The sequence below is a fragment of the Battus philenor genome, unplaced genomic scaffold (assembly GCF_028537555.1).
Source record: "Battus philenor isolate CCGP_79_NKW_IND1 unplaced genomic scaffold, ilBatPhil1.0.hap1 SCAF_20, whole genome shotgun sequence".
Classification (NCBI taxonomy): Eukaryota; Metazoa; Arthropoda; class Insecta; order Lepidoptera; family Papilionidae; genus Battus; species Battus philenor.
Genome location: NW_027181683.1, coordinates 8490825 through 8515893, shown reverse-complemented (window position 1 = coordinate 8515893; position 25069 = coordinate 8490825). Strand labels below are relative to the sequence as shown.

General features: G+C 31.3%; 1 protein-coding gene across 1 annotated transcript in view; it reads right to left on the bottom strand.

Annotated features, from left to right (window-relative positions):
* enc (encore) overlaps positions 1-736 on the bottom strand; it is a 66517-nt gene extending 65781 nt beyond the window's left edge. The window contains exon 1 of the mRNA XM_068765716.1: positions 406-736. The gene's annotated coding sequence lies outside the window, so the exon portion shown is untranslated. The remainder of the gene's footprint in view (positions 1-405) is intronic.
* Between the last annotated feature and the right edge of the window lie 24333 nt (positions 737-25069).

The following is a 25069-nucleotide window of genomic DNA, read 5'->3' as shown; positions in this document are numbered from 1 at the left end:
AAATTAAAACTTGATTATTTAAAAAAATTGAGGATAATTAACAACAAACTTAATCCAGTTCAAAGATCCAGATTTTTATGTCAAGAATTAACATGTTGCAATAGGTGAATTGAATGGTGTGATATGATGATATAGTAATGGAAATTTGTAATCATAAATTACTTAAAAATAGTAAAAATTATTCTAATCTCCCTCTTTAATCTAGATATTTGACAATGTTATCAAATAAAAAATCGATAATATTAACCAAAAATTATAATTAGTATTAATATAAAATAAGACGGCATATACTGAGACAAAAGAAAAATACGAAAGTGAAAATGTTTTAACATCCTTTTATTAATGAAAAATTTTAAAAACAAAATTTGTATTTGTGAAAAACCTTAAAAAGCACATATTACTTACGCAATTTGTGTTTCTTCACTTAAATGTAATTCATCACAAAAGTACAATATCTCGTTACAAATTTAGCCCCAAATTCAGTCCAAAATAGAAAACGAACCACCGAACACTTTAAAGGTATATAGTCACATAATGTCTCGTATATATCAAATAAAACACAATAATCTCGCGATTTTAACACACTATTAAGAAAACTGTAGGAAAAACTGTAGAAAAATTAATATTATATCTCTTTTTAATGACCATACGTGACAATTAAAAGATGTCTCTCTGTAATCAGTTTTTCAACACAATGGTCCGGAGTACGGAGCTGCACATATTCAGCGCCGCCACCTTTGGATATTTTACACAAAATCAACTCGATTTTAGATTTCACAAAATAAAATGATGTGAATGACATGTAATTTTGACATGCGCACTGCTACCATTGAAAAACCTAGCGACATCTACGTTAGGGGCATATCATACAAGTTTTCAATTGCAAGCATGAAATGAATAGCATTTAATGATTTGAAGAAACTTATTTTATTAACGCTAGATGGCTTAAAATCAATTTCTATTACAACTGGAAATTTTCCTCAGAGTATTATAAAGTATCCTCAGAGACATTGTTAAAAATATAACTTTGTGCAAAGTGATTTTTAAGATATTATTATCGAACAAAAAATAATAACCATTTATGTAATATATATCAATATATAATAAAACCCAAATCATTATTATTAAATCACAGATCGCCCATTTGAATATGTATTAGTAAGTTTTTCTTATTATATGAGCCTATTAAAGAGAGCACTTTGAATGATATTTTGCGAAGGGATGAGAGAAATTGATAACACCTTCTGTTTGGGCAGTTACACTACTAACAATACATGCATTTATGAAGTTCTCTAGTTACTACGAAATCTGTACCATTGTAACTCATTGAAACTGCCTCTACATAACAAAAACGTATCTCTACCTGCAATACAATCACGCAATAAATACTTATACTTTTTAAAATTTGGTAATAAAATTGTAGTTTTCTGCAAAGTTAATAAATACAACACTACTTAAAACTTATTAACTTGGCATGCAGCGACGTTGAATCGGAATCTCATTTGTCTCAAAAATATTGTTAAAATAACCTTGTCCGGTTACAGATACGTGAATATACGAAAATGCTAATGGATGTCTTATCTATTATATTCAAAGCAAATATATATTTTTAATACTGAAAATGCACATGTCATTCTGATAATATAATTATAAAAACTTTTAGAGTAGTGACGTATCGCATATCGTTTCTCTTTAAGAGAGAAAAAAACGATAAACGCTCACTGCAAGGCTCTACCCCGACAATCGCCAAGATGATCGCACGGCTCAGCGACTTCCCACCACCTATTTTCCAAAATATCGCAATGCCTGAAAACGAGGGTCTTTGAACCGCCGACTCGTCTGCCGGTCGCCTACGATGGACCTTATATAGTCGCGGTCACCCAGATGCAATGGAGCGGCGCGAAGTTTCGCTCCGTGATTGAATCAGAAATGAGGAAACCCGTAGGTGATTCAAAATCACCGCCATAGCTCGAAGAATTACTCGTCTGAAGTGGCAGTGACAGGTGCAAGCATTAGGGCTCTAAGGTTCTCGAGTGGCGGTCATGAGACAGTAGACGTGACGTGGGTAAGACCATTACCAGTTGGACGGATGACATAATTGAAGTCGCGAAAAGCCTCCTTTTATATTTGAAACGTCTGAAACAGGAATTATTACCTGAGTAAGGTCACTGTCGTGTTTTCATTTATTAAGTGCCATAGATAATAAAATCATTAAACTATGGAATCTGAGCAATGTTTGCCATAAGATGTATAAACACCATTAAAGTAGCGTATGGTTTTGTAACAAAAAAAAAAATAATTGAACATTTATAGACGTGGCATTTAGAGTAAAAGCTAATTTATAACAACTTTATAACTTGTGACAAGTTATTAATATTAAATAATAACTTATTGCTAATATCGGAATATCTTGGTATTATCATAATACAAAATACCTTACCGCGCAATTCTTCATTGCTTTAAGACAAAAACCTGCGTATGTATTACCAATGATGACATACGGCACGGAACCTTGTTCTTACACTTTGGGCCTCGGCAAGCTCACAGCCGCTCAACAAGCTATGGAGAGGGCTATGTTCGAGATTTATCAACGAGATCGAATGAACACAGAAATGAGGAGTTCTGTACACGAATAAAATCCACGCGGATTGGCAAGTGGAAGTGGCAGTGGGCAGACCACTTAACTTTACCAGGTGGCCTAAAGGTTAGAGTTCAGGGGTTGTGCCCACGTACTGACAAGTACAACCTAGGACGACTCTGTTAAGGTCATTGGAAAAAAACGGAGAATTGCAGGCCACTTCCACCTGGTCCTATTGGAAGTCTATGCCGGAAGTCTTTATCAGGCAGTAGACCTCCAATGTCTATAATGATGAATGAATAAGTACCCGATTTAATCATAATATTTTCATATTTTATGAAAAAAATAGTACACATATTATTAAAATAAAAATGCCACATCCATTCTCTGCAACATAACTTCGTAACTGACGTACCGTCAGGTCTAGCAGTCCTTCTAAGAACGTCCGTAAACCAGGTACGAGTGACGTCAGCGGCGTTGCTCCAACGACCCGTCGCCCGCCAAACTCGCGTGCAATGTTGCCTCAACTGACCGGACAATGTAAGTTTATCTGTGATTGTTCTAAGACAATCCTTACGTCTCTATACGTGAATTTTACAAATGATTCAATATTTTAAACGTACAAAAATAGAATCATTATCATAAGTAAAATAAAATTTATCACATTTTTTACAAAATTATGTATAGAGTCACCTTTTTGTATCTATTTAACATCATATATTTTTAAAGTCATATCTACATTCATCAATCGTATTTAAAAGTGTAATATCCAATTAACACAGTTCTTTCTAGTATTACTTTACAAATTTATTTTAAACTAATTTTTTTGTAACAGGTTCAAGCATGGATAAATATGAAATAATTTTAATACGATAATATTTAATTTGTAATGGGTCTCTATAGTATTCTTTAGCGTAAAAGTGTGAGTAAAGATCACTAACGTATTTATAAAATATTAACAGCTATACTACGACTCTGAGAGCGGAGGACAGAATGGTATGAAAAGACGTGGGCATCGATTCCGTTAAGCCATTTTAAGATGAACACGACCGTAAAAAATTAAGAAACTACTGCGAAGAAGCACTTATAACCTCGTTGTAAAGCGTAAAACAAAACAAAAGTCTGCTAAAATTCATTAAAAATATATTAAAATGTTGATATACAGTAAAGGGATCCACTTATTGTCTTGTTTACTAGTGGAATTTTATATCTTTAATAATTATTTAAAGATATTTCCTATCGTAACAAGACAACGCGACCACCGCTAAATCTTTAATGATATCGCCGTCAAAACATAACTGATAATAGATCAAACGGCGCAGGAACATAATGGACAACTACCACATCTACCAGAGATATGAGAGGAATAGGAAATAGCTGCTGCGGCATATTGGGTTATTACCCCATCAATAATAATTTTAACGCAAAAGTTAGGAGATAATTGCTACACAGCAACAGTTGCTCGGTATTGCAGTGCTCGTCTATGATGTAGTAATTACTATAGTGCTACCGAAAACTCTGTACCGCGCCTTAGGTATGCACGGCGAGACGAAGGGGAATATTCGTCGATCCGTCCCATCAGCACGCCGTCAACGATTGTGACAGTGGCGCTCGTACTATTTCTTACTCGGTTCCGCTTTTCTAATACTCGGTACAGCGGTTGCGGTAATACCATACCATGCTACTAGACGTAATTCAGTCTGCCATTACTTCTACCTGTGTTCTGAGCATGCGTACAAAAGCTTTTAGCTTTTATTACATAATGAAGGTATGTAGCCCATGAGCTAATAAAACTATACTCTGCAATTTTAGTGCAATGAATAAAAGATAATAACAAATTATTACGAGTTTTATTTTTACTGTAAAGTATATGCGAGATATTCATTTGATGTGAAAGTCTCTAAAAGCTTTACGTGGTTCTTACATCTTCATGGAATGTGGAAGGCTCGTGGAACTGGACTCCACATAAAAATTTTAGTCATAATGGCTTCCCATATAGATTTACAATAAGACCAGTTGTAAGTAAGTAGTGTAAGAAACGTGACGGTTACATGTAAAGTCCGATCAACTCGTTTGTGGGAGAGCACTTTACTAACAATATGCAAAAAAGTCCTGTTCTACATTAGGTATGCGCTCGCAACTTTAAAAGATAATAAGCTGTTCATAATATTTGTAATTTCACTATATATTGTGGTATTGAAACCGGAACTCCCGATCCACAATCACAACTATTTATAAGCAGACAAGAGCAGAGTGATGAAGTCTGTTGGAATGCACATCACCTTTCCTCATTACGTTTTCGCCCCTATCACATTACGTAATAAATAAATTATAATAAATTAAAACAAATTTTATTTCGAATAGTTTCATTTGCTTCAGCAACATTTGAGACAACATACCATAAAAGGAAAATAACGATATGTAAATTTAAAAACTTGTTTTTTTTTTAATAATTTCAAAATAACATATTTGTAATGAATTGACTTATGCTCTTATAACCGATTTATGTTAAACGAAAGAAAAGAGTTTACATATAATACTTACGTATTCATATAATGTGTAACATATAATATAATATCTTATTCATTTGTATTACATACAATTTAACAAAGGTTAAAGAGCTTATCAAAGCGGATAAAAATATAACTATAGCGCAAGAAATTTTATAATAGGTTATAATAAAAGTTATAATAGATTTTGGAAATTAATTACTCTCACTACTGTATTGATAATGTTCGTAAAAGAATTTACAAAACAAATTCCATCTAGATTATCATGGACTTCGATTAGAGATACCCATACCTGTACTTTAATTATAAAATATTTTTTGTTAAAAAGCATATATTCTTTCCAATTAATGGACGGAATGTTATTAGTAATAACAGTTTTACAATATTTTAAACTAGGTGAGAAAACAATTATTACTGGCTAAGAATTGGAACATTAAATTGAAAAAACAAAAAAAAAAAAAACAAAACCACAGCCTCTGGTCGTGTAAATGTATGGATTATGAGTGATTGATGTGGTTACATTTCACCTAAATTCTATATAAGTTACCTTTGTTTCAAATGTAGTAAACGTTACGTCGTTACTTATTATTTCTTAATTTATATGTTTCTCTATTGTAATCGATAGAGTATATTAGCTAATTTAGCTTATTCTTATTAAAAATAGCGTAATGCCAAGCTACAAATTCCGTTAACCAAGGAGAGTGGTTTCATCACCGCCGATGACATCATGAGACGCCTAGCGTCGACTTTTTGCCTCTAACCATTAAACAACGTGGCTACACGCGATTCTAGTCTAGGAGTTGACAAATGTTTTATTACCTTTTATATTCTATTGAGTTATAAAATTCAAACGTAATAAACTGACCATAATACATACTTTTAAAAATGTTTAATTCTATTATATTTTAAAACACAATTGTGTTTTTATCTGTATATATTTTTAGTAGTTTATTTATACTTCATTGTATACTACAATAAATGCTTATAGAAAATTCAATTTATAAAACCTTAGTACAGATACTTATTTTATTAATCAAGGCGGTAACTGTTACACAACAAAATCAATCAACATCTATCTAGTGTACTAAACAACCATTAATATAATAAATTGCGGCAAAGGCAGTTTAAGAATTACGCGATGAAAAGAAGCTACAGTATACAGAATAAAATCTGTATCTGAAGTGGACAAGGCACGTTGCTGATTCGAAAGGTTCTCGAGTAGCGTCCACGAGGCGGTAAACGCGGCATCCTTATGGTAACGTTAGAATAACGTTAGGTCACGGTAAGTTGTTGTATGAAGGCAGCTTAAGATCGGTCATCGTGGCGACCTTTGAGAAAAGTCCATGCCTTACAGTAGGCGTCTACCGGCTGATATAACGATGATGATTATGAAATTAATAATTAGAATTATTAATAGTACATTAAAATTTGTTACAATAAAATAAGATGCAATAAAAAGCTTGACTCCTAGACTATCTTACATCCGGGTCGCATTGCTCCTTGCATTATGTATGATTTCTGTAGGTCTAACCAGTCAGCTGCTCTCGCATTGTCTAGTGCCAAACTAATGTTTCTATATATACACAGCAGAATTTTACATTACGTACCTTACATACATTTTAAACCACTAAATATAATTTCACGTATATTCGTCTTAATATTTTAATGTCTTGTAACGTGATGTACTCTTCATTCAATAAGAATTAATAGATGTATTTTTGTTGGTTATGCTTTAAAATGGTTAATGTAATGCTTATTTCTAAGTAAAAAACTTTAAAGCTTTTACACCAATTTTTAATCACATTATTTTTTTTTTTTTTTTTCTATTGGAATGCTACAGGACAATAACTTCTGGCAGTATAAAGTCTGCATGAACCAATAGTAAATTATAATAAATTTTGATCTGTAGTAATCTGAATTACGAAAACGTTTTTCCTTTCTATATTACGTTAATTATTTTTTCTCTAACCTTTAATTTTTGGATAGTATATTCGTAAATAAATTAATAACCAATGAGTTATATTTTTATTCCCTTAACACTTTATATAATGATGACAATAATAAAAAATAAAAACAAAGTAAATCTAATGAATTACACACATAATTCAAATATAATTAAGTAATAAAGTTGAAGTAATGTACCGCTGTATAGGCAGATTTCAAACTTGTAATAGAAGTTTAGATGATAGATAAAAAAACCGTTATTACTCGTCATTATTTTGCTAGTTTTTTTTTTTATTAATTATCGACGGAATGCAAGGTTGCGTCAGTCACGGACAGACGATACATCTATTTATTAACATTAGCTCGCTCTATGCCTAGACCAGACCCAATCTGAACTTAAAGGTTACTTGTAAGTCTAGGTCATTCAAAGATACGTGGGTAGGAAACCGCGGCAAACCATATATTTCTCAATAGTTGTTTAAGAAAAAAATTAAAATATACATTGTCATCTTCTTAAAACAAAGATAGTAAAAAAATAAATTTACATATAGTAAAACTCGTATTGTTAACAAATTTGAAATGCTTCTTTTCATTTGGATTCATCACTACATCTTCGATTCATCATCATTTCAGCTGTAAGACTTACGATGCTGGAAATCCCCAACAGCCATCTGTTCTTCTATTGCTGTTCACCTGGGCTATTTACCGACATTGTATTATACTTACGTCGTTCGTTTATAGATCTCCTTATTCTTCCAGCATAGTTTTCTCGCTCTCTCTGGGCTTGTTAAGCTACTGAGAGGATGCCAATGGCGTCCAGAGTGAGTGATCACATTTCGAGAGATCAATGGTAACACGCATTGAACGCAGACTTTTGTCTTTAGGAATATTTGATTATAGTTTTATAAATTTTAATATTCACATTTTCTTTTAGTAATTGACTGAATGCTGTTTGCTTGATTGCATTTACAAATTCTCGAAGGTGGAAATGGCCCTGCGCCTAAGACGCTTGCTTCATACAATAGGCACACTTGGCTTGTATACGAACAAGGAAAATACTATTTTGTAGTTCAAACTGAATATGAATACAACAGAAGTTGGCGCCAGAGTTACGCAACCACTATTTACACTTACTTAACCTCGACGGCGTTTCGAGTAAGATTTTATTTAAGTTATTATTAAATACCATTTATTGAAATTATTTATCGATATAATCTTTAAAATTCAAGCATCTCAGGGCAATACTATTTATTTAATAAATAATTTATAATCCATAAATACATTAAGAAAAAATAATTTATCCATTTTTCCCAACTATTATTACCGTCCCTTTTCTAGAAAAAAATCAACGCCTTTTTACAAAGTTGTTACTTTTATTTATTTTAATGACTAAACATTTTAGACGACCAGAGAGAAGACTATTGCACTCCGTGTTCTCCTATGGACTTGTACATTGGGACAGCAATAAAAAGCTCTAGCGCCTACTAAGGGGCGATTTCGCCTTGTTGGTTTATGATATGCATTAATGTTCGAAAAAATTCGCCAAAGTCGTTAAGACATTTAGGTAGGTAACTTTTATATGTTAGTATAATCTTTGGATTATCACACGAAACGCATTATAGGAACCGCATTCGAAGGTGTCCAAGAAGATTTTACTTAACTCATTATAGACGTTACTATAATCGAAATAATGATACTATTATTTTATTTACATTTATTTTTCTAATTAATTTACACATCGTATAATAGCATAGTTAATGAGATATATGCGTTCTTTTTTAGTCAAGTTATATTGTATATATCGATATAGAAAGAGGGGATATAGAAATATACTACTATACAATTGCAAATAAATATATACGTACTAAAATCGGAGGATATAATATGTTTGGTTGTAGGTATGAAAGTTTTAAAAGGTGAATGTATATCTCATTTTCTGTGAATGAATAAAAGGTGCAAAGAAAAATAGAAATTAATATACTAAATATCAAAGTAATTATTATGTACAGGGTGATTTGAAATAGGGGTCAAATCTCTGAAGATTTTTGCTGAGAAATGAGTTACACATTCACCTCTTTAAGGATTTTTGCCAACTCACGTGCTAAATGTGGAGATTAGTACATACTTTCCCATAGATATCTTTGGGTGAGGCTTTTCAGTGGGCGTGTATGAGCTGAAACGACGATATACATATATTTTAATATTTTTTTCTTAACGTTATTCTCACTTTTTGATGCTCTTTGTGTAAAACGATTTGTCTTTACTCTCAAAATAAGCCTTAGCTTCCGCAGCCGCTTATTCGTTTAAGCCAAATTTCCTCCATTGCTTATGAAGGTACTGTTAAGTTAAAAGAGATTGTTTCCTCTGAAAAAAAAATGTTTAATTAACATACGAAATTCTTTTCTTTCATGAAAATTATACCAGGGTGTACATATAACGCCATCGAAACCGCTGTACCGCGCCATAGGAAAGCTCGGCTGGTGGATGGCAGATGCTGAAATCAGAATACAAATAGGATTCACAAGGGTGTCTCAACAATGCCTCCATGGTCCGCGTTTCAAACAGGAATCTTATTGCTTGAGAAATCTATTTATGTAGAGTGAAAATCTTAACGACTTTTATAAATTCGAATTTGCAGCCGTGGTTTTCAATTCATAAAATCAGACCCGCACCGGATGCAGAAGTTGCTTTTTTTATTTTTAATCCAAACTAAAACGAACATCACATTACATACCGCTGTTGGAAATAAATCACCGACGAGCATATTCACACGATCCGTGCAATCTTTTGTATCGTTTGCTCGTTTAAATACCATAGCTCGTGGTCATACATTATCGACCTGTAAATCAGTAGATATTCTCACCATACTGTTGCTATGGCAATGATTAAACAAAAGAAAAGGTAAAGTTCACTACAGGGAACAAGCAATTTTTCTTTAATTACATCATCATCATTATCTAAGCCGATAGATGCCCTCTGCGATTTTAAGTCTCCCCCAAACACCTCCACAATGGCAAGTCTTATGCTGCCCACATCCAGCAATTTCCCGCGAACTTGACCATGTCGCATGTGCATCGATTGGGGAGCCCACCCACGTCTTGTCTACCGGCTCATGGTCCCCACCCGAGGATCTTTCGGCGGTTGGGGCCTAATTGTATATTCTTTAATTTGCTTTCCAAAATTCTAGGGTACAAATTTGTTTTCTATAGAGCCACTTTAAAATTATTTATCCTATAGTAAAATAGTTAAAATTAAATGCCTAGTATTTTCATATACTGTAATAAGTTTTATTACGGAAATTAGTAACTTAATAGTATGGAAGTTATGTTCAAAATAGACGACAACACTAAGTGAACAAACAGCTCAGAATTCCTAATATTATGTATTTTATAATTTATATATATGTATATGTATATAATTGTTAATTATATTTATTCACAGTCTGATTATCCTGACAGACTTTGTACTGTCAAAAATAATTGGGCTGAAGCAAAGTGAAGTGAAGTCATCTTTTATTAAATAAATTTTTATATTAATAATAAACATCAACCAATTGCAAGATTTAATAATATTCCGTACTGCAATGCCTTAATAAGAGTATGATCACATAAGATAATCTTAACATGCCTTTTTTGAGTGACGTCAAAGCGCATCGCTAAACACATCTTCTTCATTTACTTTGTGTATTTTTTCCATCCAGTTTTTCTATTATTTCTCTATAAGAACCTTACTCGTGCTTAAGCGAATTATAAAAAAATAGAATCGAATTGCCAAAATAGTTATCAAGGTTTGCTCTTTACAACACATGAGGCAATTTATTTTTATTCATACAGTTAGAAGATAATAGATAAGACATGTTTAAATAGTACATTATTTAATAATAAAAATTTATAGTGGATTCATATAAAATATAAGTATCAATACGGCGATAAATTTTTAACAAATATTTAAATATTCGTAAAATGCCAAATGAAAGTCAAGGATCACTTAAACATATTTTATGATCATTATTTAATATTTATTCTCTTAACTATCTAGGTGTTTGTTTATGTTCACATTTATAAAATATTGCATTTAAAACGAATCGTTAAAAAGATTAAATATTTTATGTATTTCAATGGATAAATAGGGCCTGTACTACAGCAATTTAAATTCTAAAATAAACGTTACTTTTTATACAACAAACAGAGTAATAGATAAATTTTACTATCTGTCTGTTACACTGATATATACGGGCTGCAGATTCAGTATTATTTGCCTCCATGCCTTATGAAAGCTGCTTGGCCACACAGTCTGACAAATGTCGGATTTCTCTACCTAAACGATTGCCTGAATTCTTAATCAATTTTTAATTTTTTCGTAAGCACTTTTTTTTAAGATTGCACGCCGAACGAAACAATTTCAAAAGAGCTCTCCGAATGTGTAAATGGAAGCAAGATATTTCATTTTACGTTCAATGACTTTTCTCTACGTGTTTGATTTTATTTAATAATGTTGTATAAAATAAAATATTAAATGTAGTGTCACTTATAAATGACACAAAAGAACCATTACTCATATAATCTGTACTGTTAGTTAAATAAATAACTTCTAAGTGTTTAAATAAAAATGTTATTTAATATCTCATTAGTATCATTCCAGGACAGCAGTTCACCTTTAATGTGGACGAATTCTTTACGAAGCAGCAATTATATACGACTGGTACGTACTGTGTTATGATACGATAACCTTGTCCTAATCGAACCAAAGCTTCCGTTCCACATTTCGCTTTAATTATATCACAATCCACGATAAAATTCTAACAAATTAATGTTTGTAGGAGACATACGTATTAACTATTTTTAATTCAATAATATATACATTGATTAACGGAAGCAGTATAAACCATTTATTTTATAAATAGCAATTGAACCTTGAAAAGGAATTAATTCATGCCAACAATCAATGATTTTAGAAATAATATGATAATTAAGTAAGAAAAAGCTTTTTGAAAGCATTCTTAAAATTTCGAAATTCGAATCACTAAATATTAAAATAAATCATTATTTTATCTATCCCTATAGAATGCATAGCCAGAAGTAACTGGCCAATCACATTTCAATAGAAAAAAAAAATATTATAACATATTTCAGAGTGATCACTTTATACAAGACGATTGAAAGTATAACTTTAAAACTTTTTGTTTTAAAGTTTTTACATCTATTAGCGATCAACCTGTATATACGGAGACGACGAAGTTGAATTTGCTAAAATGTTTGATAGTGTAAACGAGTAAATCTCGATTTCCATATATGGGTTGTCCCCGAACTCGTTTTGTGTGGGTTTTCTATTGGTCCAATATCTGAAAAAGTTTCTAAATACTTATGAATTCAATTATTAGCTTAAATCCAGTCTGTTAAGGTTAAACTACACATTAAAAAGGATTTTTATATTTTGACACTATTTATAATGTAAGAGATAAGCTATGTCAAGAATGTTTATAAAAAATTCATATAAAAATACAATTCGATGAACGACATGTAAATTCAGTAACCTATATTTACTACAATTTATGTCCCACACACACATTTTCTTCTAAGGTTATTCTTTATTATTACGGATATAAATATTATATACATTATTGACATGTATATCAAACAATATGAAATTTCATTTTAAACAGCAAATTTTGAAGTACGGACCGGCTTTAATGATCAAATCAGGGGTAGCTTTCAACTAATAATGTTAAAATAATTGAGGATTCAAAAATGCGTGTAAATTATTACTCGAATAAAGATATTTTGAAGTTCAATTTATAACACTAAAACATATTTCAAAGTGTCATTCTAAAGGTGGTCCTTACATAGTAGAGTCAACATATTCATAATACAACCAGTTTAACTTGTTGAGTTATTCTATCGCTCGTTTAATTTTTTTTAAATTTAATGTATAATATTTCTGCCAGTTCGATTTGCTCGCGACTGCTCTATAAAATTAACGTTTTATACCATCCCTTTACTGATTTCTACATTCTATCTGGTAATACGGTCCTTTTAATAAAAAACCTTGCAATCATGAGGAATAAAATACAAGTTAACAACAGAAATAAAATCTTTAAAATCACGCATGCATTCGTTGGATGTTGCTAAGATTTGTCCATATTAGACTGCGTAGGTATGTTCGTTTCCATTTTATATTTGCATTTGACATTTGTCGGGTGTCGCGCTTAGCTACGCGACCTTGAACAATGACATTTCGGAGAAGGGATTTAGAGATCCGTTGGCAAAAATTAAGATCCTTACAACCACTTACTTCTTATGTACATAATTAATTATATATAGTTTAAGTTAAAGTTTTAAAAATCTTATTTTAAATATTTTTACAACCAATTTGACAGAAATTAGAATCAGACTAAATTCTAGCTTACAGCAAACAAAGACGGGTTTCTTTTTGAGTCGAATATAGAGATAGAGAAATTAATTACTAAGCATTATTATCACTTTTACACCCTCCACTATTACAGGAGTATCTTATAAGGTTTAGTGTAATGATATTTTAAAATTTATTACAAGTTACAATATTTATTACAAAAGATCACATCGATGTATAGGCCGTTTTGCTTATTATTATTTGTCTAAAATAAAAAATAATGCCAGTTTGTTACATTTCTCACTGATAGTATTTAACTTCTTCATAGCCGCATCCTGATGAGTGTGAGTCCGGGCCATACAACTTAGTCTTAGGAACCATTTTCTCCTGGCTGTACTAGTTAGTTCTGAATGGACGAGCTAGGTGTTATTATATTTTTTTGAAATTACGCCTATCCAGCGAATAAGGGACCGTTCTTTAACCCTTTTACCTTCTCCATTGCCGACAACTATTAGCTTCATCAGATTATCCGAGCTTCTTCCTGCAATGTGACCGAAGTTATAGACTTTTCTACGCAAGCTGACTGGATAGTGGAGTGCCGCGCGCTGTCTACGGGATTCTTAACATCGGACAACAACACCACATCTCAAATGCCTCACACAAGACAACGCTTCTAACAGTAAACCACCACTCATATTATAAATGTTTCCTAATAAGGGTAAAATTATCTTTATTTAAAAGAATTGTATTGTCGATGCCAAATTTAAAATTATTATTAGCAATACCTCATTAGAAATTTAGGTTAGAATTACAAAGCGCCAATGAAAAACTAAATACCAAATTAATTTTAACGAACATATACGCATTGTTTATTTGAATGAATGAGGGATATCATGTGGCTTATTACTAAAATGTTTGTATTTAGAATTGATTGTCAAATGTACGTATAATAAAAATAAGTTTAAAGTTGAAAATGCCTTGACACTTCATTTCGTAACGATCAATTTCGTAACATACGTCAAATATAAAGACAAAATTTTTGTTACAAAATCTAATAGGATTAAGTCATTCACTAAACTAGAAATCCTTGAAAAAATTTCGATTGAAATAGTCGTCGTTTACAAAATACTAGTCATTAAATATTTCTTTATAATATCTGAGTTTATTACATTTAATTATCTTTTTCTACATTGTTTACGAAAACGTTTTTTAAAATCCTGATCATGCTTCAATGTAACAGTTTGTCTTAGCATTTCATAATGCGTATTATGCTTATTAAACTAGAATTTCGATTATAAACTAAATATTAATCTGTGTTATATTATATTCTATGACTAGTATTTATCCATGTATTATCCTTATAATAAATCAGCTTCGATGTAGTTATTGTGAATTTAAACTAATTTCGAAGTTAGCACTCATCTTTTGATGTGTTCATCGAAAATATATTACATTTATAATAAAAAAATAAATTATCTTCGTAAATGTAATTTTAAATATTTGTACGGAATACCGAATTGAAAAATATGTGCCAAAAATTTACCCGCCATACCATAAGCAACCGATCCTTGTGATCGAGAGTTTTTTTTCTTTGTTTTAATATTATTTTTAAATCCGGCAACGGTCTAACGTGCTGTGAACAGTGCGCGCGCATCAACGAAAATGGCGCCACGGAACTGCTTCATAATTATTCGACCAGTTTTCGGCGATTTTTTAATCAGTCCTCCGTGATTTGGAGGACGTGGCATCGATTTGATAGTTTTGCTCCTCTCCGCTATAATGCTTCGTGACGTGAATGAATAGGCGCTAATTCGATTCTCAGTTTAGTTTCTGTGATTGTGCGTTCGGGACGTGTGCTGGCGCTTTAGCTGCATATTTTTATTTAATTATTACAGTGTTGCAATACCGATATTGCAATCAGGTACGTTTTTAAATACAAATGTCAATATAATACTCGATTTTCTTAATTTAAACCTCTCAAACAAGGTTTACAAACTTAACGCTCTCAACTTATTAGATTCGCATTGATACGTATTTGCAGTCAATTTGATCCTTCCATAATCTTTTGAATACACAGTTCGCGTAGTACCTGTGTAATTTCAATATGAGTTAATATTTTCTGTTAATAATTAATTGTACGTTTTTGTAGGATAATACGATTAAGTAGTTTATTTAAAAGTAAAGCGAGAATTCTACTTCACTTTGTATTATTTAATCATATAATAATAAATACGTATTGTTCAATAATTAGAGTTGTTCTTTGCTTCTAATGATAAACTAACATACAGAAAGTATATAGTTACCTTTTTTTATTTCTTTCAAAGAAGATTAAAAATGACAAATTTTTAATTTTTTAAGCGTCATTAGTTTTAATTTATTTATTATATTGATTCCAGAATAATAACTTTTTTTTGTTTAAGCACTACATAAATTATATACTCTTGCTCTACTACTCGTTCTTTCAAAAGTCTTTTTTCGCAACAATATACAACATATAACAACGACGGCACATCAGATCGCATTAAAAAGGTCTTTAAAGATATCCGTGTGTTTAATATATTCAGATGTCCAATGTAAAAACTAAAAGAAAATTATTTTTATAAACAAAACTACTTGTTATTATTTTCTAATATGCCAAAAGTAATTAAAAACCTTCGATTTATGCGCCAGACGAATATCGAAAGGTAGAAAAAGAATAACTCTTACTAAAGGAAGAATAATCATTAAAGCTTTAAGAACTTAAAGAAGAAATGAAGGCTAGAAAAACGATAATGACAAAGTTTAAGTCATTAGACTGGTTTCATATAAGTTTTTGCCATTATTTGCAAATGGTAGAGTAATTGATGTTATCTGTCAAAAATATTAATATATATTTCGCAACTAAATTTATTTATCATGCATGCGTATCTACCAAGTAACCACGTTACTTATTTAAATAGCTTTATTTAAATCACTAAGCCATAAGTAACTTCGCTGACAACGAACACGTGGTTTGAATAAAATTCGTTTCATTTTAAACACCAAATCCGTCTATCGTTTCAAGAACCTCACGTAACATTCACATGGTCTAAATTTAGCTTACTCATATTCCTTTTGTGTGATTTTAAATTTCCCTTTAATACTTTAAATTTTTTAAATGTAAATATGAAATGTTTAAACAATGCCATGATGGTGATAAATGTTATTTTAGTATCGCCAAGTAAAATCTACGTGAAAGAAAAAAAATGCATTAGCTGAAAGCATTTTCTGAATAATAAGTAGATAATTCCTAGAATGACTAAGCAATAAAAATATCATGTGATTAATTCTGTTAGTACATATACATTTTGAAATAGAGTAAAAAGAATCAGTTAGTTTTTTGTCTATAATTTATTGCAAAATTAGATGTTTAATTAATATAATATGAAAAAAATCTGTACACGAACAAACAAAGAATATTAGAATATATGAAGCCATTTATTCATTTCCATTACGAAAGCGAAGTCTTTCAAACGTATATTAAATATCTTAAGAAATCCAATATGTTGAAATAATAGTATGTAGCGGTCAGAGCCGAGACTCAGCCGAAAGCCTGTGTGCTTCGATACTTTAACAGAGATGGTAGGCCAGGCGCTCCCTGTGCCCTACTGTCTAAAATCCGCGGAATCTGCAAATGTCATTAAGGCAATATTGAGAAAACTCAAAAAAAAATATTGTTTATAAGGAAACAGTAAACAGTTTAAAATGATTTTTGTAACTTACAAATTAATTAATTAATTTTTTGGTTAAAAGTAAAAAACCGTGATTTATGTTTAAAAAATGAGGTTTTAAGAATTCTGTGCAATACAGATTTCTCAATCAAAACCTTATATCAAAAACTTATGATACTTCTCACAAGAGTTAAAAGAAATGTGTAATGATAATAAACATAAAGCAAACGAACGAATTATTATTTTTTAAAACACCTTGTAGATTTACATACATTTTTAGAGGGAAATCAAAAATACGTGTTAAGAATGGAAAAAACCTTGAAATCCCTGAGTTGCTATGATAAAAGAGTATGGCTAATAAACAAGACCCGTTTTTTGAAAGACATTACCCAGTATCACGGGTCAAGTGATTTTGGTAATTTTTAAAATATGTTAATTTTGTAATTTAAAGGCAGACTCTGCAAGCTTTAATGCTCTTGCGATGTGCTAATCATTTCAAATATAATTTATAATAATTCATTAGTTCACTAAGTGCGGTTATGAAATAATATGTATTTATTTTATTTTACACATATATTTAGATAAAAATTTGGGACCTTAAAAATTCCTTCGTTTTTGAAAGGACATACGACAGCATAATGCTGCCCCATGATTCTGTTTTAATATTAAATCTAAACATACATAAATAACAAGTTGTTAAGAAAAGAAAAATTAAAAATTAATAAAAAATTACTGTACACGTTTTGTACGTACGTACTAAATATGTACTTCACTCTACACTTTTCATTGTTAAATTCTTTTTTAGTTATGAACAATAAGTAAATAAAATTAAAAAAGCTAAATAACATTAATTACATATAATGTTAAAGTTCTCTAAAATACTATATACAAAGCCCAATTTATAATTCCTTATTTATCAAAACATCATTTTTGCGTAAACAAATATTGAAATCATTTGGTCATTGGTATATAAGTAAAATAAAAAGGGATATAAGTAAAATGGTGATAGACGTATTTAAAATTATATTTAATTTATATATTCTTTTACGTATATATAATTTATATTTTCATATATTTTTTCAATCGTAAAGTTTAAACAATAAATAGATTATAATGATTGATCAAGTTTATATACATACGTAAGCAATGATATCACTCCTTGGATTGACTTGTAGAGAATGCTTCTAAGCATTAGGTTCGCACTTCGCTCTTTAGCGTAGGCAACAAAGTATTTACACCAATAAATAAACAAATACTATTACCTTGACACTCTTGAAATAGGTACAAAGTAATCAACTGATAACTAAGCAAATCAAACTCTAGAAGAACAATGTTTCATTTCATAGAATAAAACAATATAGTTTTTGCAGTGTGATCACTGTGAAACTATTGAAATACCGCAGGCGAATAAATTCAGGCAGTACAAAATCACACAATACAGGGAAAAACAATAATTCATTTTAATATAATAAGTAGTTATCCGGATTTTAACAACGTTTTTCTTACTACATTATCATTATGGTATTTATTATTTCTGAAACCATTTATTTTTTACAGGACTACTTACTGAAAGCAAATAAGTTATAAATTCACATTTATTTTCAATCGATCTGTATACGTTTCTTTTGTCAGAACTTAATAATTTTTTAAAATTCGTAGTAAATTCGTCTGCAATGTTTCTTTCTTTAATTTCTATAGCCACTTTTTACCTATTGTTAATGTTGTAACAAAAGTTGTATAATTTTATTTTTCCCATTGGCATTTACAATTTCTGGTTTTGACTAAATTTTGTAAGTAATTATAACAGGAGCCGGGACGCGATGGGTTAAGGCCCCACTAGGTTGATCGACGACATAGGCAAGGTTGCGAGAAGTGCTAGTAGAAGTTACTGGATTCGCGCAGTGCAAGACTGGTCAACGTCCATCGGCTGAGATGATGGTGATGATGCTTGATGCCTTAGGATCCTCCCACATGTTAGAAATATCACCTAAATTAAAGAATACCGAGTTATTTTATTCGTTTGAGCATCCATGTCATGGAGAGATTAGGCGGCAAGGGCCCCAAAAAGATGATCTCTCCTTGGGCTCCAAGACGCAATTAGCATTCCGATTGAAACCTGAGAGGGTCGGACTATGACTCAATCGGTTGCTATAGTCTAAGGTGTTCCATGTAGTTATGATTGCATATGTGTATACTATGTTACTTTTTCCCAGGATTGTTGTCTAGCTGACAATTGTTCTAGGAAATAATTCGATCTGTTTCAACCATACGTTGTAAACCATATTTGACTGAAAAAAATTCAATCTCATTTCTAAAACATTACACGTTTTTAAATATTATTTTCTATTACAAATTAACGAATAAGATCTTAACATATTCGTATTAAATTATACTTGTTAAATATATGTTTAAATTAATAATTATAAGAAACAAAAAGTAATAACACTTTTTAATGATTATACAGACGTGTCTAATTCAAAATTACCTGTATATAATTTTATTAATACTTGACATTGAGGCGAGATGACCTTTTTATGACCGATTTGAATAACATTCATTTTTAAAATGGAAATAAATCGACGATTAGCAAATAAACGTGAGAAATGTAAAAAGTTATCATACATTGTATAATTTTGTAACGTTATATTTACTAAAAACAATCACTTTTTATTTTCGTGTAAACTTTCTAGTGTAGAAAGAGAACAATAGAAGAAAGCCCTATTTATTTATATTGAATAATTTTGCAAACTTTTTTGTATAAAAAAAGTGTACATACGTGACAGTTACCGCTTCAACATTAAGTTATGAATCTAGAATGAAATATATATTAATTCAGATAATAATGACAGGAATCACTAACTTGGTCTTGATCATTTGGAATACGAGTGACTAATAGCAGTCAAGGTGGAACTACTACGAAACCTACTTTCGTTAGCTAGATTTTTACTGTCAATTAGATATTTAACATATAAGTGAAAGGCTAAAGATATTTAATTTAATATATGGAACATAAGCTTGAACAGCTGCATGAAATTTTCAACTGGATTAGCTATGTGCCAAGTCCACGAAGACAAGGACCCAGGCTGCCTTAGCTTGAGCTGTCGCTAGAAACTCAGCATTACGATTCGAGGATGTTCGAAAGAGTCGAGAGAGCTCGGATTAATTGATAATTGTTTATTATTTAATAAAAGAAAACGAAAAGAGATTTTTTACAATGATAATTAATCCAACAGGTATCATCATCATTTACAAGAAGGACGGCTACAGTTAACCTGGACCTCTTTCATAGATTTATAATTAGACAGAAGGTAGTTAAGGCAGAAAGTAGCCTGCAAGCAGATTTTTCCGACGATCTTTAAAAGGTCGTCTGTGTACATAATGACTTCTTGCGCAGTCCTTGTCAGTCTTTGGTCTTAACTTCAGAACCCTAAGACCCCTGCCATCAATCTTGCACACGATAGCAGCGGATAGGTCACATAGACCTACCCGCAGCTGTCGCAACTAGCCAATCCGCTGGGATATGTCGATCACTTTCGATCTTTACGGTTTTCCTCATTTCTGTTTCGAACTCATAAACCAATAACGAGCATAGTCCTGTCCGTGGCTCGGTAAGCGACTGTGTGCTTGCCAATATAGCCTGAAATGAGAACACAAGTTTCAAAGCCGTAAGTCATTACTGACATATTTACTATGATTGTATAATATTAATTAATATATTAGAAACAGTGTGCATTTTATCAATTCTTGGCTGTCATTTCTTAGTTTAGATTGACAACAAAATTTTTTGTTTAAAAATACCTAAAAAAATAAATACTGTTAAGGTCATAGTTATATCGCTGACGGCGTATTGATTTTATCGTTAAAAACTCTTACTGCATATTCAATTTATGTGGATACCCATAATAAACTGATCGGATACATGATACTATTTTTCTGAACTTGGTGTACGTAATTTCGTTTTTCTCTCTTACACGCGTTGAAATCTTTATTATAGAGTTTATTTCCAATGGATACATTTTCATGAGTGTCCATTGCAAGTATTTTACATTCTGAATAAAAATCCACATATCTAAATAGCCTCTACTTGATCTAGGTTTATTCGACGATGACCTTGCCATTCCCCGGCAGTCGCTGTATTAATTTGTATAAACCAGTTTCAACGTTTTTTAAATTGCAAATATAAGGAATAAAAATCTTATATTTAGATATAAAAGTTGTTATGTTTAGATATATATTTGTTGTATCTATGAAAAAAACTAGTCCGAAATTGTTATTGTTTTTTTTTTTTCAGATCAGGTGGTTGAAGCCTTTAAGTTGAACAATGCCATTATAGACGACTTTAATTTGATTCTAGTCTTTATTATAAATTCTGCTTTTCCGGCATTTTGAAAATGTTCCTAAGAGGATAATATATAAATGATCGTTAGTGGACATATATGTAATAATAAGAATTAATTAATAAATATATATGTACATTTATATAAAGTTATTGTGTGTTTTTGAAATGCAGTTACAAAGATTTCGAAAAGAAGAACCGAAGTGAACCTGATCGTGCTACTTCGTGGACGGGATGTTGACATAGCCTCTCCTTGGCTTTGTCTGTGTCTTAAAGATGTCTCAGACATAGCCTGATAGAGGTTACGTTTTATCCCTTTAATCCTACAACGAAGAAATCAAGCAATAACCAGATTGAAAACATACCTTATTACCTAATTGATTTTTTTTATGTTTTATGTATGTAAACCCTAAAATATAAAGTGTAAATGAACAGTTAAATGTTTTGTAAATGTTAATTTTACTTTAAGCAATACTTATTTTATCCGTATGATCGTTACAGAAAAATCAGTTTTAAAACATAAAATATCGACGTAAAAAAATACTCATGTTTAAAAATAATTTACCATAAAAGGACTGTAGCTGCTTGGCAACGGAAGCAGATACCTTGTTGATACCTATTTAGACGACCTCGTGCAAAAAATCTACTTCCAGCAAAATTTATTTAAAAATATGTAAGGCTAGGTTAGTCGCTGGATGCGGACAGCGCAAGATTGATCATCGTGGCGATCTTTACGAAGCCTCCACGACTTATGTTTCTATATACTATCTAAAGGCATCTGATATAATGATGATGATAAGTTCATCACTACATGCAGCAGAATTAATAATAACAAATTATCTAATCTCTGAAACTATAGTACCCGGCGATAAATATTGCACATCGACCTTTAGAAGGAGACAATCGACTAATTTCGGCTTCGTAACGCATTATCTCTGTCCCACACTACCCATGTGACTGTTTGTATTTCGTGCGACAGAGATAACGCTCTAACAAATTTATGTACAGCACATATAATCAATATTCATATATTACTTAAAGTTGAAATTATTTAATTAGTTATTAACGTTAAATATCTTAATGTAATCCTTTATTTTTAACTTATTTTATCATTGTCAATAGCGAAAATATATATTTTTATTTTCCGTCACAGTACATCCTATGTTAGATTTTGTTTTCTATGTTCAAATTATATTCAATACTGTAATTCAATACTATAATGCTACGGAAACCGCTATATCGCACCATAGGTGAGTCGGAGTGAAGGATTGGCTGTTATGTTCCGTCAGTCTGTCGCCAACGCTCGCGACGATGGGTCTAATGCTCTTTTTTCCTTAGCCTTTATCTCGCTGCGCTCTCCTAAAGAATGGTATATCAGTTTTGGTGGCACTAAAGTGGTTAGTATTCATAAGAAAAATAACCTTTTTTTATTACTAAATGTTATTAAAACGAAGTTTAAAAAGATAACCGACCTAATTTATGGACTGTGATCCTTAAAATTTTCAGGTATTTACAGCTTTTTATTTACAGTTTAAGGAGGCAGAGCGTCGAAGGTGTTTACAACTTTACAGCAGCTAAGTTTGAACTTAAGCTTTCGTCACATCATCGTCATCGTTTCTGCCGTAAGATGTCCATTGCGAGAATTTGGCCTCTCCTATGGATTTCCTAGCTGCCTTACGCTATCCACGCTATATGGCCTGCCCTCCATCACCTCCAACTTATACAAGCTATCAAGCTATTAAGTTGCATAGACAGTCGCGTCATGGAATGATTTCCCAGCTAAGGATGTCAATAGAAACACTTTCAGCATTCTGATTTTAGAGTCTCCGAGGAGGCCGAACCATATCGATCGGTTACCATTGTGAGATTACGTGGAGAAAAACTACAAATTCGACAGTTGCAGGCTGTTTGCGCAATGTGATTGGGTGACCGCTCTTAACTTTACAGTTCTATCTTACGAAACGAAGGGTTAATTAGGAGTAATGAAACGCAGCACTAACTCATTATTTCTTAGCGACCTTGGTCTGATCTAAATTATCTTATTTCTTGCAAGTTTATTTTAGCTGTAATACTAGATCATTACCCGCTACTGAACGTAAATGACCTATACCTTTAACATAAACGACGTACTAGTCTTACCAACATAAATAGAATAACACAAAAGATATTACATAACTTCGCGTTTCAATTTACGTAATACTTGTACTGTATTTTAAAACGTATAAATCTGTTTTATTTACGTAATAAGTGTAATTAAATTGAAGGATACATTCGTTAATAATGTATTGAATGTTACATTAAATATTTTGAGAAATAATTAACCGGTGTGATTTAGCTGAATCGCGTTGAAGCAAGCCGAGTGAATTCCACGCGAGCCTAGCCATCGGCTGCGATTTGTTTTAGAAACTTGTCACCGTGACGTCAGCCGACCTAGTCGCCCTTGGTCTAACCAGATATGTATACATAAATATGTATACGAGTTGTATGTCGTTTTAAGTGGATACATATGATATTTAAAAGTCAAATAGCAGCTCGATCTCGGTCGTTTGGGGAAGGGCGAATAGTTATACATGTTTTTTGTTAGATTGGGATTTTATATTACCAGTTTATCTAGTAATAAAAATTAAAGTTCACAAATAAAACTAATTCTTAACATTGTTTTTATACTTAGTAATAGATATGTATTTTTTGCATTAATTAAATTCTAACGCGATGTACAAATGTGGGATTGTAATTGTTAAGATCGCATGTATTATATTTCTTCGTGCGAAATTCAATATAAGATTATATCCATTATTGCAGAACGTTGCCTTAGTTCGAGGTCATAAATTTGAAACTTAGTCACGTCTGTCTCAAAATTTGTTGCTGTTAGTGTTACAAATGTGTTAAATCTGAATTACCTTGGCCATTGTGTTTATATAGGCGACGGCTAACAGATAACGTCATTATTGTATGTTTTATTTAGTCTTTATTTGTCTTGAAATTTATGTTATGTGCCCTATACTGCTGTAGCCTTATTCAGCTATCCACATAGAATCATTTATAATAAAAATTGCCAGAATAGTCCAATTTGACAGAAACCAGAATCAGTATGAAATCCTACATATTGGTAACCTCATTCAAAAAGTTAAGGGGATTCCAAACGCTCTTTTATCTGAGAAGAGCCCATAAGTAGGATGTTTTTTTTTTGCAAACACTGTCAAAATATCATTAATACGATAATAGAGATTCCAAACTTTAATATATATCAAAAGATAATTAAAAGACACTACACGGGAGCGCACTTAAATCATGTACGACTTGATACAAACTATATCATCGTGTTGTATATTGTTTTACGTAATAAAATGTTACGGTATAAGTTTAATCCAACAAAGAACGGTTTTATTACCTAGGCAGGTGTTGGTATAAAATCAATACATTATGAAACATCAATTTTTACAATCCACAAGAACAGTAATATTGTAATTAATGAATAATTAAAGTTTTATTTTAAAAAACCATTAATTAATTTAAACGTCTATCGTAATTTGCATAAAATATTTACAGATATCTAAATTAATTGTTCGTATATGGGCGAATTAATGGTTCAAAAAATATGAAAACGTTCTAGAAAAACCTTGAATCTCCCACGTAGAAAAGGTTAAAGACAATAAATCTAATC